At 42.5% G+C, this 13033-nt stretch overlaps 1 protein-coding gene across 4 annotated transcripts in view; it reads right to left on the bottom strand.

Moving 5' to 3' along the window:
* The window catches only part of GAB1 (GRB2 associated binding protein 1), a 125789-nt gene that overhangs the window by 62666 nt on the left and 50090 nt on the right, over positions 1–13033 (bottom strand). The window lies entirely within an intron of this gene.

Below are 13033 nucleotides of genomic sequence, written 5' to 3'. Positions count from 1 at the left end.
GGAGCAATTAAACTGGACGCACAGAATTAGGAAGGTGGGCTCCCAAGGGAAGGAGACACAGAAACACTGGTCATCCAGAAGAAAGCCCGCCAGCCTTCCTTCTGACATAATCTTTCTCTTCTGCTGCTGACAGCCTTGTGTGTTCTTGCTTCCTCTTTTTTCTCTCTCTAACCATCGTACTCTCTCTGATTGCTCGCATTTCCACTTTAGCTCTTCTCGTGCTTGTCGTAAGCAACGTCGAAGAAAGTCTGTTTGCCTTGTTTTAAAGTGTCACGTTTAATGTTCTTTTCTGAACCTAAAAAGAAGGTATCTTTATTATTTCCTTTTATGCTTTTACGCTTTTCTTTTTTCACATCTGAGCATGGGTCTGTCTTGATGTCTTTTTTCAGTTAGGTCAGCACTATTAGAAATAAAATGGGTCTTAAGCTGAAAATGGTCTAGGATAATTTGCTCGTTCACCAGGTGAAAGCAAAGGCTAGTCTAGGTGAGCTCTCAAAGACTGTTCCCACCACAACAGTAATAACAATCATTGACATTTATTGGGTACAAAGTACTAGGCTGTGTGTGTCTATGTGTTAGTTGCTCAGTCATGTGTTCAATTCTTAGCGACCCCATAAACTGTAGCCCTCCAGGCTCCTCTGTCCATGGAATTCTCCAGGCAAGTATCCTGGAGTGGGTTGCCATTCCCTTCCCCAGGGGATCTTCCTGACCCAGGGATCGAACCCAGGTCTCCTGCGTTGCAGGCAGTTTCTTTATGGCCAAGCCACTCGGGAAGCCCCAGGCACTGTACTAAATACTAAACATTACCACAGTTCTCACCACAACCCTGTAAGGTTGGCACTGTAACGATTCCCATTTATAGAAGAGAAAACACATCACAGAGAAATTAACTTGCTGTAAATGGTAAAGCCAGGGTTTGAACCAATGTCCCTCTGACCCCAGAGTCTGTACCTTAACCACTTAACATGATGTAGGAGGCAGCAAGCTTTTTCTGTAACGGGTCAGATAGCAGATATTTTAGGCACTGCACGCTACACATGGTTTTGTCTCATATTCTACTTCTTTTTATTTTTTTTTTACAATTTTTTAAAAATGTAAAGGTCTTCTTTGGTGGCTGAGACAGTAGAGAAACCACCTGCAATGCAGGAGACCCAGGTTCCATCCCTGGGTGGGGAAGATCCCCTGGAGAAGCACATGGCAACTCACCCCAGTATTCTTGCCTGGAGAATTCCATGAACAGAGGAATAGATTGGCGGGCTACAGTCCATTAGGTCGCAAAGAGTTAGACACAAAGGAGTGTCTAACACACACACAGATGTTAAGAAGCCAATCAGACCTACAGGCTAGAGTTTGCTGACCCCTGGGATATGACTTTATTAATTCAGATGAGTCACTACTTTTCATTTAGACATATTTAGATAGAAGCAAAGGTGAAAGGTTTGAGACAGGTAGTTCATAATCTTTAGTCCATGAATGTCCAGTAGCTACTGATGATGGGATGTAAGTGAAAGTGAAAGTGTTAGTCACTCAGTCATATCCTACTCTTTGCAACCCCATGGACTATAAAACAGTAAGAGAAAAAAAAAATGCAAACTGTCCATCAACAGATGAACAGATAAAGCAGATGTGGTATATACAATGGAATAATACTGTATGATGTCACTTATATACAATCAACTAGTGAATATGCGAAAAAAGCAGCTGACTCACAGAGAAGAAACTAGTGGTTACCAGTAGGGAGAGGGAAGGGGGAGTGAAAATATAGGGGATAGGATTAAGAAGCACAAATTATGAGTATAAAATAAGCTACAAAAATATACTGCACAAAGCAAGGAATATATCCAATATTTTATAATAACTATAAATGGAGCATACCCTTTAAAACTTATGAGTCACTATACTGTACACTTATAACTTATGTAATATGGTACGGCAACTATAGTTCAACTTAAAAAAAAAGAAAATGTAAAAAACATCAGAATCAAAGAATTGTAGGGGGTTTATGAACACATGGAAGGACACAGAGCTTATGGACATGAATGCACAGTTATCACTGATGGGAATTCACTAAAAAAAAAAAAAAAAAAAATCTAAAGTGAGCCTCAGCAACCCAGTATTTCACAAGTAGAAAACTCTGGATATCCCTATCATTATCTGTTGGACAAAATTACTATTGTAATCTGCTTCCTGACACCCAACAATTAGCATCTGCGTTTATTTTTGGCCACAGCACATGGCATGTTGAGTTCTTTGTTCCCTGACCAGGAATCGAACCCCTACCCCCAGAGTTGGAAGTGTGGAGTCTTAACCACTGGGCCTCCAAGGAAGTCCCCGGCACCTGCATATTAAAGAAATGCCTTCTTTTTCAAAGTCTTTCATCCTAGTTCATTGTTGAATTATCAAAATATTCATTATTTTCAATGTCAGAGACTAAAGGGCAGCTAATTAACTCCTAGCTCAAGACCCCTGAGGAATTTGGAAATTGTTGAGAATCTGAACTTCATCTATCAGAATTCTTCCTGGGCCTCCGGCAAGATCCTACTCACATAAAATATTAACATGTCATTACCACCTACCACCCTTAATTCTGAAATTAAGATTTCAGAATTCTTGAAATAAGATTTATAGGCTCCATATATTTCACTACAACTTAATTTTCCTTAAAAAAAAAAAAAAGCTCTATTTTTTTTTTGTTCACATGTGCACTGATTCATGTCGATGTATGGCAAAAAACCACCACAATAATGTAAAGAAATTATCCTCCAATTAAAATAAATAAATTAATTAAAAAACAAAAGCTCTATTTCACCAGTCATAATCGTTTTGCTAAACGAAATCAGAAATTAAGAATTTAAGCCCTTTTTTTGACTCTCCAAGTCAGGTCAAACAGGTTAATCTACAAAATCCTACCTCACAGAAAAGTTACTTCCTTAGAAGTAAACACATGAAATTTGGTTCCGGGTATAAGCTGTTTGTTTTTGTCATTTTGGTGGGGGAAAAATAAAAACTGAGAAACAGTCTCACTTCTACTTTCTTTGCTATCAACTTTGGACCATCGGCTTAAAATAAACACAGCTATTTTCAGTGGTTAGGCAAAGGGTTACTTATAAAAACAAAAACCAATGCCAACTCACATATGAGCATTACTTGAGTACAAGAGTCTAGAGTGAGTTATTTGTCAAGTCTAAAATTGTAGGTTTTTAAAAATATTATGGAGAGACTTGTGCCATTATTTCATTCCTTCTGTCTCTTAACAACTGCTAAATGCACAAGGATAAAAGGACGTGGAGGTCATTTTTCTCAGCATTTAAAAACATTTGCTCTAATACGAGATCTTTACTCCCAACTTGACTTGGCTGTCTTCAAGAATCTGTGCATTTCTTCTGTTGAGAAAAGTTGCTTACTTAATAGTTCATTTCTTTTTCCTTAAGTACCTTTTTTTTTTTTTTTTTTTAAATTGGAGCGTAGTAGGCATCCCAGGTGGCTCAGTGGCAAAGAATCTGAGACACCGGTTCAGTCCCTGGGTCGGGAAGACCCCATGGAGAAGGGAATGGCAACCCATTCCAGTATTCTTGCCTGGGAAATGCCATGGACAGAGGACCCTGGTGGGCTATAGTCCCTGGGATCGCAAAAGGGTCAGACACAACTTAGCGACTAAACAATAACAAAATAGTTGCTTTACAACGTAGAGATGTGGGTGGACTGAGAGGCTGTCATACAGAGTGAAGTCAGAAAGAGAAAAACGAATATCGCATATTAATGCATACATGTAGAATCTAGAAAATGGTACGGATGAATCTGTTTGAATTACTTTCTTTAAAATGCAGAAACTCCTGTATTTCAACTTTGTCTTTTCTTTGGCAATAGTGACAAGTCAGAGATAACCTCAGAGAATATTTATGTAATTTTTTTCCTTTACATAGCACAAGGCCTTCCCAGGTGGCTCAGATGGTAAAGAATCTGCCTGTAGTGGAGGAGACCTGGGTTTGATCCCTGGGTCTGGACTGGGAAGATCCCCTGGAAAAGGGCATGGCTACCCACTCCACTGTTCTTGCCTGGAGAATCCCATGGACACAAGAACACAAAGTATATCTTTGAAAGAGAAAACTCAAGATGAATAAGGCTTCTCTGTGCAACTCTTCTCTATGTCTTTTCTGTGCTTTGAAATAACTTCTTGCTCCTAGAAAAAGTTTCTCTAGAAGCTACTGTCCTTTGTCCTTGCCTAGTAAGCTAAGGGGTTAAGTTTAATTTACAGAGCGGGCCTTTCAAGAAGAGCACAGCTAATCAGCCTTCCCTCCCTTTTAGCATCTCTCTACCCCTTCTGCATCTTCCTTCCCACCCTTGCTACTCTCCCTCTAGGCTCACCTAGATTTGTGGTTTAAAGGATCCCTTCCTTCAAAAAAGCAGCTAACCTCTTGGTGGTGGTTTAGTTGCTAAGTTGTGTCCAACTTTGGCAACCCCATGGACTGAAACCAGTCACGCTCCTCTGTCCATGGGATTTCCCAAGCAAGAATACTGGAAGGGGTTGACATTTCCTTCTCCAGGGCATCTTCCTGACCCAGGGATTGATTCCTGCATTGCAGGTGGATTCTTTACCGACTGGGCCACCAGGGAATCCCATTAGGGCTGACCTCTCAGGGGACACACAAATTATGTGCTGCAACAGCTTTTTCATTCCTCTTCCCCTAGAGCAAGGATATTGAGACCCTTCTTTGAGAAGTTATAAGGTTCCTTCAGGTTTTAACATCGTATAGGAAAACCCGAACAAATTTTTGGCCAACCCAATTATTTTTCAATAAATAAATAATGGTTGCATTGATTAAGCCTTGCTCCCCCAGGTATGTTTTCCCATCCTTCTATTATGAATGCCTGGATCCATGCCACCCCATTAGAACTTCCACTTTCAGCCTCTCAGGCAGCCAGATGTGGCCAGGTGACTTAATTCTCCCAGAGGGAGAGTGACCCCAGAGGTGTGCACCTTTTCTGGGGCTGGGCCTGAAGATATGGGCATGGCGCCTCCGCACTCTTTCCCCTCCCCCCAAGTTTGGACATAGAAGTGCTATTACCTTGCTCTGACCATGTAGATAGACTCTACGATGTGGGGGAGGATGGAGTCACAGGGAAGAAGGAACCTGGGTCTTGCAGAATAATTTCGCAAGGAGCATGACTGCCTTTCTTTGCAAGCCTGGATGCACTAAGTAAAGCTGTATCTTTAATTCCCTGCGTTTTGGGGTCTCTTTGTTCCAACAGCATGGGCTTTATCACAATCGCCACAGCACTGCTACATAGCAGTACATTTTCCTCTGAGGTAAATAAAGTCACTGTTCCCAGTTTCCAGATGAAGAAACACAGACTTAGAGGACTAAGTGACTTCTTCCAAGCACAAAAGCATGGCGCACTGATCAACAGGTCTGTTCAACGCAAACGCCCACCCACTACACTACAGTGTCCACTACAGACCATTTTATAAATCATCTCACTCTGATTGAGATTTTTCTGCTCTGTTATCTCTTACACATCCAGAACAGATATATTATCATATCAAAATGAAGGGGTATCAATTATATTTGGTGTGCTCATAGATACTTAATTTATTGCCTGTTGAAGATTAAAATTTGTAGAAACCCACCCCCACCCGCCCCAAAGCTGAGCACCAAAGAATTGATGCTTTTGAACTGCGGTATTGAAGAAGACTCTTGAGAGTCCCTTGGACAGCAAGGAGATCCAACCAGTCTATCCTAAAGGAGGTAAGTCCTGGGTGTTCATTGGAAAGTGAAAGTGAAGTTGCTCAGTCATGTCTGACTCTTTGCGACCCCATGGACAACAGGCTCCTCCGTCCATGGGATATTCTAGGCAAGAGTACTGGAGTGGGTTGCCATTTCGTTCTCCAGGGAATCTTCCCCACCCAGGGATCAAACCCAGGTCTCCTGCATTGTAGACAGATGCTTTACCAACTGAGCCACCAGGCTAGCTTGGAAGGACTAATGTTTAAACTGAAACTCCAATACTTTGGCCACCTGATGGGAAGAGCTGACTCATTTGAAAAGACCCTGATGCTGGGTAAGATTGAGGGCAGGAGAAGAATGGGACAACAGAGGATAAGATGGTTGGATGGCATCACTGATTCAATGGACATGAGTTTGGGTAGATTCCAGGAATTGGTGCTGGACAGGGAGACCTGGCGTGCTGCAGTTCATGGGGTTACAAAGAGTCAGACACGACTGAGCAACTAAACTGAACTGAACCCCCCTTAAACTTCAACGGAATCAGACAGAAGGCCAAGTTGAAAGAGGCTTCTGGTTGAAACTTTACTTCCTTTCCAAAATTCTAGGATCTGACCCACAAAGCCCAGATCTGTACCTCCACTCAGTGCTCCTACAAAGGAAAAATTCATAATGAATGCACTTTGGCTATGTTTAGTATCTTGCTTATTACGAAAGGGGCCATGAAACCCTTACCCAACAATAGAGTGTTCCTTTCAGTAATGATAAGGCCATACACCTTCATTCCTAACAAACCTTTAAACCTATAACCAAGAGACATGCCAGGGATGTGTGTATTGGAGGAGGTTGGCAGGGTGAGGGAAGGAGGGGTATTGGAAGGATAAGCCTCTTTTGTCTTTCCATGTCACCTCTGGAAAAAATCATTTTGCTTTAGAATCCATTTCATCTTCCAGAAAGCTCTTATGATTAAGTGCCAGAGTCGACTTACCTATTCTTTCAACATGTACATATTGAATACTTACTGTTTGTTGATGACTGTGCCAGGCTCTAGACACAGAATAGTAAGTACAAGACAAGTTAGGAGATAGAAGGTGGTTTTTTTAATCCTAACTTAAGCTTGAGTAAAAATTATAGAATAAGTTGTTTCATTCTTTAAGAATTGCAAAATGCATAGATTATAAGAAAGGAAGACCCCTCCCTTCCATCCTTGCCAACATGCCTCCATCAGAGGGGGCTATCAGCACTGTCTGCAGACGTGCTTCAATTATCAGCTCTCGGGACGTTTCTGGCGGTCCAGTGGTTAGGACTCCGGCTTTCACTGCCAAGGGCCAGGGTTTGATTCCTGGTCAGGGAACTAAGATCCCTCAAGCTACATGGCTCAGCTTAAAAAACAAACAAAACGCATTCAAATACTACTTCAGGTCTGAAGAAAACACTTCCACAGTGTAGTGATCTTTCTCTAAGAACTCGCTTAAAAACTGCTCTGAGTTAGATCTTAAGTGGCACTTATGTTCCACGGAATTATTACAGCCCTGTTTTCATTTGCACCTAAATTCCTCCAAGTCAGTCAGCGCTCCCTTTCGTGTGAGGCATTCACTTGTAAAGAGCATCACTGGACCACTGACTGGCTCAGAGACCCGACAGCTTCTGCGAGACCAGACACACAGACGGGATGACTCTTAATCCTGCACGGAAGGAGCAAACGCCGAGCTGGGAGAGATCATGGAAGCGCTAGAAGCATTAGAGGAGGGAGAGCTTCTCCTCAGGGTGGGAGACAGCACCCAGCTGGAAAGGAAATTTAAGTGTGAAAAGCATCAAAAGGAAGACAGCCCCTATATCTGCCCAGCTGTGAACATGCCTACCCGGTACCATGGCCTCAATCCCCAAAGCCAGCCTTTCAACAGTGTGAGGCTGAGGAAACAACAGGAGCAGGACTTCCCTGGCGGCCCAGTGGCTAAGACTGTACTCCCAACGCAGGGGACCCAGGCTGGATCCCTGGTCGAGGCACTGGATCCCACACGCTGAAAGTAAAGATCCCAAGTGCTGCGACTAAGAACTGACTCAAATAAATAAACAAACATTTAAATATTTTTTAAAAGATGACGACAATGGGAGCAAATCCATGGAGATGGCCAAGTGCAGCCTGGGCACAAGGTATATCTGTGAGGCTGGAGACTACAGTGTGTGTAAGGCTGTAAGGAAAACAGGATAGAAAATCAGGTCTAGGGCCAAAGAGTGGAACGATCTGGAGTGACCAATCAAGGAGCTGGGTCAGTACTGAGTAGCTAGTGATACCCCCTTGAAGTCCTTTCAAGGGGAGGAACATGAAAGCCACATTGAAAGGAGTTCCCCTGGATGTTTGGAGGCTGAGGTTCTGTGCAGGGGAACCAGTGAAGAGACTGGGAAAAGAAGAGCCACTGGTGGCAGCAGTGGGAAGGCAGCAAGCATCAAGTGCAGACAGAGGAGTGGTTAAGACTCTGCCTTCCAATGCAGGGGGCACAGGGTCAATCCCTGGTCAAGGAACTAAGATCCCACATGCTGCAAGGTGCAGTGAAAAAAAAAAGAGGAGTGGGCTGCGGGAAAGGAGAGGGGGTACTTGAAATACGAGGCTCTGCTTTAAAGATGGAAGCTGACTTCAGGAAGCCATCTCCTGTCTTCACCCCCTTCACCTCCACCAGGCTCCTTCTCACCGGGCTCCTTATAGCTTTCCCAATACTGCTTCTTCAACTACTACCTGCATACCCACCCACTGTCCCAGGGGTCATCAGTCTTCATAAGATTCAACTTCTAACTCTGCAGCTCCAAGGCAGTGACTTACCTGCTTACCAGAGCCTGCAGATTGCTCCCCTAATAGTCATTTCCCCCTTTTCTATAGGGGAAGTCAGCAAACCTCTGGAAAGCACCAGGCAGTCAATACTTTAGCCTTGGGGCTTCCTCAGTGGCTAAGTGGTGAAGAACTTGCCTGCCAATGCAGGTTCCATCCCTGGTCTGGGAAGATCCCACCTTCTGCAGAGCAACTAACCCTCGCACCACAACTACTGAGTCCAAGTACCCTAGAGCCCAGCTCTGCAGCAAGAGAAGCCGCTGCAATGAGAAGCTCCCACACCAGAACTAGAGAAGAGTCCGCACATCAGCAAAGGCCCAGCGCGGCCAAAAATAAACCATCAAAATTATTTTTAAAATACTTTAGGCTTTACAGGCTGGAGAAGGCAATGGCAACCCACTCCAGTATTCTTGCCTGGAAAATCCCATGAACGGAGGAGCCTGGAGGGCTGCAGTCCATGGGGTCACGAAGAGTCGGATACAACTGAGCGTCTCCACTTTCACGTTTCACTTTCATGCACTGGAGAAGGATATGGCAACCCACTCCAGTGTTCTTGCCTGGAGAATCCCAGGGACGGGGGAGCCTGGTGGGCTGCCGTCTCTGGGGTCGCACAGAGTTGGACATGACTGAAGTGACTTAGCAGCAGTAGCAGCAGCAGCAGGCTTTGCAAGCAATTAAGATCTCTCTCACAACTCCTCACCTCTTCCGTGGTAATATGAAAGCAGTTGCTGACAATTCATAAATGAATGGGTGTGGCTGTGTTCCTGTACAATTTGTTTTCAAATTTTTATTGATTTTTACTGAGGTATAGCTAGGTAGACTGAGGTATATACAATGTTATTTTAGTTTCAAGTATACAATAAAGTGATTAATTTTTACATACATACATACATATATGTATACATATTCTTTTTCAAACTCTTTTCCATTAAAGGTTACAATAGGATATTGAATATAATTCTCTGTGCTATCCAGTAGGACCTTGCTGTTTACCTATTCTATATACAGCAATAAGTGTATATTCTAAACTTCTAATTTTCCTCTGTACCCTCCACCATCCCCTTTGGTACCCATAAGCCTACCCAATTTTATTTACAATTACTGGTAACTGGCTGATTTGATGCTCAGGCCATTGTTGGCCAGTTCTACAGTACCAGAAGTTTCCACAGGGTGTCTGGCTTGCTAAAGATGACATTTTCCAGCCTCTCTTACAGTTAGCTGTGGCGGCGTGACAGTTTAGGGTGTGAGCGAAAATGATCTGTACCACATGTATATCATGTCCCTTCTAAGGGCTGAAGAGGTCAGGCTGAGTCACCTTGACTATGAAGAGGGGGACTCCCACAGAATGGCAGAGAAATAAGACGGAAGGAATCTGTCTGTTGAGGTTCCCTGCCAGTCCTCCAGGAAGGACCATGTGGACTGTTTTGAGATAGAGAAAGAAAAAGCCCCCAGCCTTTTAACTGAAGTCATTGTATTTTGAGGCATCTCTTTATAAAGCTTTGCACAGTCAAGTTTAGCTCAGTGCACAAAGAGACTGTATTCAGCAAGGCTGGGCTACTGAATGATCAATCATCAATCAAGAACCCACACAGTGGTTGGATGACTCGGAACAAATTTATCAATCATCGAAGCATGCATCTATCATCATCATGGGAACCAACACTAGGCAAAAGCTTACTCTGGGCCATGCACTTACAAAATCCAATGCTCACTTATCTTGAAAGCAATTCTTCTCATCAGTCTTTACAGACGAGGCTCAGAGAGATTACAACACATGCTTGTAGCCACACTACTCCTAAGTAGCCGCACAGATATATAAACAGGGATACATGATTCTCCGGCACATTCTTTTGCTCTCACCAGCAGCTCCCTCGTGTCCAGAACAAGTCATAGTAGTCAAGTCCAGGGTGATATTTAGAGATGGCTCTGTGACTACAGGCTTCAGTACTCAAACTGAAAAGTGCCATGAAGATCTGGTAACTGACGGCTCCATTTGGTTTCATCACTACTCCCCTCCACAAGCCAAGTATGCCAGAAGGACACAAGGTTACATGACTTACCCAGATTCCTCCAATACAGTTTGAGAACGTCAGAGTGCGGATTTCACGAGACAGCCACAGGGGCTGCCAAACTCGGCTTCAGCTCTGCCACCACCTCCTCCTTCACTGCCCATTAGAAGTTAACTGTCTCGACACCTGCTACCCCAGGCTGAAGGGAGCCTGTGAAGCCCTTTCAGAATATGCCAGAGGAGGGGAAGAGCTTCTCTTCTCTCCAGGAAAGGGTGAGCAAGGCTGCCGATGTTTGCTGTTGACCCTGAGCGGTCAGGTGGAGCAGCCATCTCTGCTGGGGGCTTGGCATCCATCATGGGGACCATCTGGCTCTGTTTCCCTGCCTGCACAGCCTTTCCGGTCCTGTGCAGCCAGGAGGCCCAGGGAAAGTCAAGTTCACCCCCAAATTACAGCCTAGTCAACACTAGGTGAACCCGAAATTCAGGTGAAAAAGATTTTAATCTTATTTCAAGTTTAAAAGGAAGAACTAGTTCAAAAAAAAGTCTTTTTTTAAATTCTTTTTGGTCTTGCCATGTGACACGTGAGATCTTAGTTCCCTGACCAGGGATCGAACCTGTGCCCCTTGCAATGGAAGTGTAGAGTCTTAACTACTGGACTGCTAGGGATGACCCTAGTTTGATTTTTTTTTTTAATAAAATAAGTTCATTTTAAAAAAACTTCACTTGTTTAATCAGCTGTGGATGGCTAATCAAAAGTTAAGTACTATAATTCGTTGTTACTATACCAAGAACTACATAAAGAAAATGTTTTGTTACAGAAATGTTTATCTTGAGTAAAGCACAAAATTAACATGTTCTCAATTACTTTTTTAATGCACTTTTTTCTTTGGCACATTATTTAATAAGTATTTTCAGAACCAAACTACAATGGAAGACAAACTGTGCAGCTATTTAACACCATATTTTCAAAGAATATTTTTGGGATGTGAAAAAAGTTCTTACATATATTGTTACGGTTCTTTTTTTTTTTTAAAAAAAGCAGGTTTCAAAAATGTTTACAGACAATTTTGCAGAATAACTACCTATCCATATAAATAAGCATAGAAAATTAGTCTGGAAGTAAATACCTCAATATTTTCATAGCAGTTTTTCTCTGAGTGGTAAAATTGTAAGTAATTTTTATTGTCATCTGAGCATTTTCAAGATTTTCCAACATATCATAAAATATGTTTTTAAAAGAGTTGGACTATATAAATAGCATGACACTAAAAGCAAAGCTCTCTCCTTTCACTGCATTCTGTAAAAAGATGCAGAATATGGCTTACGCAAGCTATTTCATGCCCAAACCATATAGAAAAATCTCAGAAACTCCCTTATGAAAGACCAAATCTCAGTGCTATAACAGTAAACATTTCAGAAACATCAGAGGGGCACCATAACATATGGAGACAGGAAGCCACTGGGGAGAGGGACCAGATTCATTACACCCACAGCTATTATCTACGTTTTATCTCCACTAAATTGACATTAAAAATGGAGTAGGCAGTGCGTATAGCACTCAGACACCTGTGACATATCATTATGGAAGAAAAATATTTCCAGGAATTCAAATTCCCTAGTACTGCTTTACAGATTGAGAAAACAGCAGAAACACAACTGTGAAACTGAAAAGAAATACATGCCTGTCACAATTTAGCCACTGCTAAGACCAACTAGAGATCAGCTTCTATTTCACAATGGGAGTTACTAAAACCACAGAAAACCCCCACAATTAGGGAACAAAAGTCAGAATCAAGTTTAACCCTGGAGGATGTTGTCTCCCACCCCTAGCTGCAACGCCCATCAGGGCCCAGAGACACACATTTGTTTGTGGATATGAAAAGAAGAAAAAGGGACTGTCAAGGCTCCAGCTAACAAACCATTGCCCCAAGTTTCACACTAATGGTCATATGACCCCTCAAGTGCTGTTTCTCAGACAAACAGTTTCTTCTTTCGTAAAGTCAACGAAACACCAGAAAGGCCTAGGCCGACAAGCTCCAGTACTTTTTAAATGATGGAATCTCTTAACAGAGGAAAACAGGACTTTGAGAGAAATATTTCAGGAAAAGTGAAGGTAGGGAGGCTCAGGAAAATGTCTGATAAAATTCCATTGCCTTTCCAAAACAACAAAAATATCGTTTCCCCAGCCCCTAACACAAAAGCAGAACAGAAAATAAAAGCGTGTTCTCAAGCAACATGATTCGTGAGAAAAACACAGTTTCACTCACTATTTCAACGAATATTTTCCCCACAGGGCTACATTACTTACAGAGAAAGAAAAAGACAATATAGAGTGAACAGTCCCCAAAGGTCACATCTATTTATATATACACACACTCCAGACACATACAGCTTCATGGATAAATTTTACCTGCCTTCAATAAACTGAAGAGAAGATTTTCAACCATAAAACAACAATGGAGCAAGATGTACAGCAAA

The sequence above is a fragment of the Capra hircus genome, chromosome 17 (genome assembly GCF_001704415.2).
Source record: "Capra hircus breed San Clemente chromosome 17, ASM170441v1, whole genome shotgun sequence".
In the NCBI taxonomy this organism is placed as follows: domain Eukaryota; kingdom Metazoa; phylum Chordata; class Mammalia; order Artiodactyla; family Bovidae; genus Capra; species Capra hircus.
This window is presented reverse-complemented; position numbering and strand designations above follow the sequence as displayed.